At 41.8% G+C, this 4,980-nt stretch overlaps 1 non-coding gene across 1 annotated transcript; it reads right to left on the bottom strand.

The window, feature by feature from the left end:
* Positions 1-4,274: 4,274 nt before the first annotated feature.
* Positions 4,275-4,412, bottom strand: LOC119946246. The gene has a single exon (XR_005456354.1). It is a non-coding gene; the product is annotated as a small nucleolar RNA SNORA7 (small nucleolar RNA).
* Positions 4,413-4,980: the final 568 nt, after the last annotated feature.

The raw sequence follows: 4,980 nt of genomic DNA, 5'->3' as shown, positions 1-4,980 counted from the left end.
CCCATCGACAAAGCAAGATTCTCATGGCAACATATGGAGATAAAATGGTTCGGGATGATCCCATAGCCCTCCATTCTTCGAAAAGTAAGAGAAAGGATTATTGACTTAGTGATGTTAATAATAATAATGATAATAATTGTATTTTTAATTGCAGTGCATCATACTAAGCTTTGGGACAGACATGAGATGATCAGATTGGACACAGTCCCTGTCCCAGCTAGGCCTCATAGTCCAAGTAGGAGAGCGTAGTATTTAATCCCCATTTTACACATGACGAATTAAGGCCAAGAGAAGTTAAGCAACTTGCCCAAAGTCACACTGCAGACAAGAAGAGGAACTGGGATTAGAACACAGATCCCCTGATTCCCAAGTCCATGCTCTATTCATTCAATCGTATTTATTGTGCGCTTGTTGTATGCAGAGCACTGTGCTAATAATAATAATAATAATGGTGGTATTTGTTACGCGCTTACTATGTGCAAAGCACTGTTCTAAGCGCTGGGGGGAGGTACAAGGTGATCAGGTTGTCCCACTTGGGGCTTACAGTCTTAATCCCCATTTTACAGATGAGGGAACTGAGGCACAGAGAAGTTAAGTGGCTTGCCCAAGGGTCACACAGCTAAGTGGCGGAGCCAGGATTCAAACCCATGACCTCTGACTCCCAAACCCCTCACTTTTTTTCCACTGAGCCACGCTGTGCTAAGCGCTTGGGAAGTACAAATCGGAAATTTATAGAGACGGTCCCTACCCAACAACAGGCTCCCAATCTAGAAGACTGTGTCACCCTCGCACTTGGATTTTCTCCCTTTATTCGTCCCCCATCCATCACAAATGTCCACCTCTAAAATGTATTTGTTTACATTAACATCTGCCTCCCTCTCTACAGTGTCAGCTCCTCAGGGGGCAGGAAATGCATTCCAATTCTCCCAAACGCCTCACATAGTGCTTTGCACAGCTAAGCGCTCACTAAGTGCGACTGATTGATTGATTGGGGTGCAGGCTATGCTGTTTTTATCAGTAGTAGTAACATGAACTAGTGGAAAGAGCACAGTCTGAGAAACAAGACCTCTGGGTTCTAGTTACAACTCTGGCACTTGTCTGCTGTGTGACCTTGGTCAGGTCACAATGTCTCTGGGCCTCAGTTTCCTCATCTGTAAAATGCTGATAAAATATATTTTCTCCCTCCCTCTTAGGCTGTGAGTCTGATCTAGGACGGGGACTGTGTCCAATGTGATTGTCTTGAAACTACCTTGCTGCTTGGCACATAGTATAAGTGCTTAATACATATTTTTATTATCATTATCCTCACCATCATCACTTATTGCACACACAAAGGGTGCAATGCACTGTCCTAGCCCCTGGGAAAATCTACCATAAAGTAGATTTGCATTCCCTGGACACAAGGAGCTGACACTTGAGTTCTGCTTCTAACATGCACAAGTTGAAGTAATGAGAATGTGCTGACAGACAATATGGACAAAGACGAAAATTAAAACCCTACCTGTAACTTTACTGCACTGCTTCGTGCTAAGTTGTCATGATGCAGAAAATATACATTGTGCCTACGCAAGCATATACTTTTGAAATAAAATGGTTTACCTACACGGAAAATGTTTGACTTAGTTCTGCCTGATCAGTCCGTATTCTCTTTCCAAGAGAAAGCTGTTTGTTGCCATATACTTTCAAATTGAAAAGCTGGTTACATGCACTGTGGGCTGAGAGACAGTATGGTTTCAAAGCAGTTTCACACATTACTGTTGGTAGGAAAGGTTTCATCTAAATAAATTATTAGTGTCCCAGTTTTTGCCATCAAAATCCTTTTGAGATACATAACAAGGAGAAACAGAGAAAAACTAAAGGACCAAAACGTATTCTTAGAAGCAATCCAAATTAAAGAACTAATGACAACTTTCTTAGTACCCAAATATATATGCCAATCAATCAATAGTATTTAATGAATGCTTTACTCTGTGCAGATATGTTTGCCTTATTTATTTTTCACTGTCTAGTTATGAATACTTCTCCGTTTGCATCCTTGCTAGAATGTAAGCTCCTTGGAGACAGGAAACTTGTCATTTCATTAGTCTGAACTTCCCAAGTGCTTCACACAGTGCTTTGCACCATGTGGGGGCTCAATACATTCTAATACTACTATCAGTACTAAAGAATCCTGCCCCTTAGAGTCTCTATAAAATGATTTGGCTAACCCTGGCTTTTGACAGTGGCAATGAGATGAATCATTCATTCATTCGATTGTATTTATTGAGCACTTATTGTGCGCAGGACACTGTATAGAGCGCTTGGGAAGGTACAACAGAACACTAAACAGACACATTTCCTCCCCACAGTGATCTCTTCACTCGGCCTAGAGTTGGACTTTGGAAACCACACAGTCTTGGCAGCCTGTTGAGCATTTATTATATGCAGAGCACTGGACTAAGCACTTGGGAGAGCAAAGTATTAACAGAGGTGGTTGACACATTCCCTTCATTGTAGCTGTCCCTGACAGAGCCTCTCCCAGGGGCAGATTGAAGCTTCCAGAGCCCTCGACGCACGTGGGGTTTGGAAGCGAAAAATTGAGCCTCCCAACTGAAAAGCGCCTAATACAGTGTTCTGCACATAGTAAGCGCTCAAAAAATTTGATTGACTGACTAAAGCAATTCAGCATTTGGCAGGGGAGAAAATGCACACGAGCTTTTAGTATTTGCCAAATCCAGTCAGTACTGCAGTCAGAATGCTGAATTCCTATCAAAATTAGTAGAAATTTTGCTATGTCCATGACAGGATAACAATAATAATAATAATAATCACAGTACTTGTTAAGCACTTACCATGTGTCAAGCACTGTTCTAAGCACTGGGGAGGGTACAAGATAATCAGGCTGGAGACAATCCCTGTCCCACATAGTGTTCACGTTCTTAATTCCCATTTTACAGAAGGAACAGAGAAGTGGAGTGACTTGCCCAAGGTCACACAGGAGACAAATGGCAGAGCCGGGATCAGAACACAGGTCCTTCTGACTCTCAGGCCCATGCTCTAACCACTAGGCCTCACTGCTTCTCTTGGCCTAGTGGTTAGCATGGTCTTCATTTCCATCTTAACTAGGTTTCTGAAACAAACTGTAGTAATGGTTTGGGATGGGGGATAGTTCTTTTTATGCAGTTATTTCTTAATGTCTTTGTGACCTAGTGAACGTCCTATCAGTTCGTTAAATAAAAAGTTCCTGGAACTGGAGTGTTTCACTTTGAAGAGAGTCAATGAGGGTATGATGGTGGAAACAGGATGCTAATGTTTGGTAATAAAAAAAAACTTGCACAATGCACAATTTAAACTGCTGTAATCTTTCAGCGATATGTTGTAGGTCTTCTTACCATGGAGCAAAAGTTGTTTTTGCCAACAGATTTTTAAACAGCAGGGACATGCCCGTTATTTACTGTTTTGGTATCTCTTCTTCATTTACATAAATACCCCAGAAACCAGCAGTTTAAAACTAATAAAAACCAGAGCCCTCCATCAACCGTAATAAACTTTCACAACCATGAGTTACGCTGCTTCAGTGAAAAAAATAAACCTATATACGTGGTTATGAAGGGCTTTTTCAGAAAACTGTATAATCACATTTCAATGTTAGAACTTCCATCTGAAGCAGCAATGTAATAATAATACTTAACATTTATGTAGAACATTTCCTCTCCTCAACATTTTGCCAACATTGGCCAATTCATCGCTGTAGCTTCTGAAAGTAGCCGGTATTACTAGGCACCATTTAGAAGACTGGAACACAAATGTTAAAACAAAAAATTCAGGACCCAGAAGGCAGGACCCAGAGTTCCTAGCTGTCAATCTGACTGGGAAGGAAGCCAGGCTACTCTCCTTAGCAAAAAGACACCCGGATTTGAAATGAATCAAGTTCTGTGAGAAATATCTACCCTCCAGGCCTATGTACCCATTGGAAAAAGCAAAATGATCCATTTGGTTTGAATTACCTAGGTATTTGTGTCAACTTTCTGATCTTCCTTTTTTATGGTATTTGTTAAGTGCTTGTCTTGTCTTATGCTGAGTTGTTTCCGCACCATAGTGACTCCATGGACACCTCTCCCCTAGAATGCCCCACCTCCATCTGCAATTGTTCTGGTAGTGGGTCCACAGGGTTTTCTTGGCAAAAATATAGAAGTGGTTTATCATTGCTTCCTTGGGCGCAGTAAACTTGAGTCTCTGCCCTCTATTATTCGACTCTCTCCCATGCTGCTGCTGCACAGCACGGGTGAGTTTTGACTTGTAGCAGATTACCTTCCACTCGCTAGTCACTGCCCAAGCCACGAGTGGAATGAGTATGCTTCTGCTTGACTCTCCCTCCCTTAGCCGAGACTGGTAGAGTACTGGAAACTCTCCAGGTCCAATCCTGAGAGGGTTCGTTAAGTGCTTACTATGTGTCAAACACTTTTCAAAGTGCCAGGGAAAGTGCACATTAATCAGGTTGGGCACAGTCCCCGTCCTGCATGGTGCTCACAGTCTAAGTAGGAGGGAGAGCAGATATTTAATCCCCATTTGACAGTTGAGGGAGTGAGGCACACAGAAGTGAAGTGACTTACCCAAGGTCACATGGCAAGCGGTTGGCAGAGCCAGCATGAGAACCCAGGTCCATGCTCTTTCCACTAGACCATGTTGTTTCTCTGCGTTTGACATCCAACCTAGGTAGAATGCATGGAGTAAATGAAAGTTCTGGTATAGAGAAAGAGCTGTGAGATGATTTCAGGCCCCTATCTGCCACTAGATTGATTAAACTTTACCAAATGAGGAAAAAATTCACTATGCTTTTTTCTCCTGTCATCTTTTCCTTTGCAATTTAATTGTATCGTTTCCCAAACAAGACTTACTACAGTTAAACACATTTTCCAAAGATGAACAAATCTGCTGATGCACGTTAAAGCCAGAGGAACAGTAAAATAAAACTAATGAACATTTACATTTTTGGAAATA

This window comes from Tachyglossus aculeatus, chromosome 26 (assembly GCF_015852505.1).
Source record: "Tachyglossus aculeatus isolate mTacAcu1 chromosome 26, mTacAcu1.pri, whole genome shotgun sequence".
NCBI lineage: Eukaryota > Metazoa > Chordata > Mammalia > Monotremata > Tachyglossidae > Tachyglossus > Tachyglossus aculeatus.
This window is presented reverse-complemented; position numbering and strand designations above follow the sequence as displayed.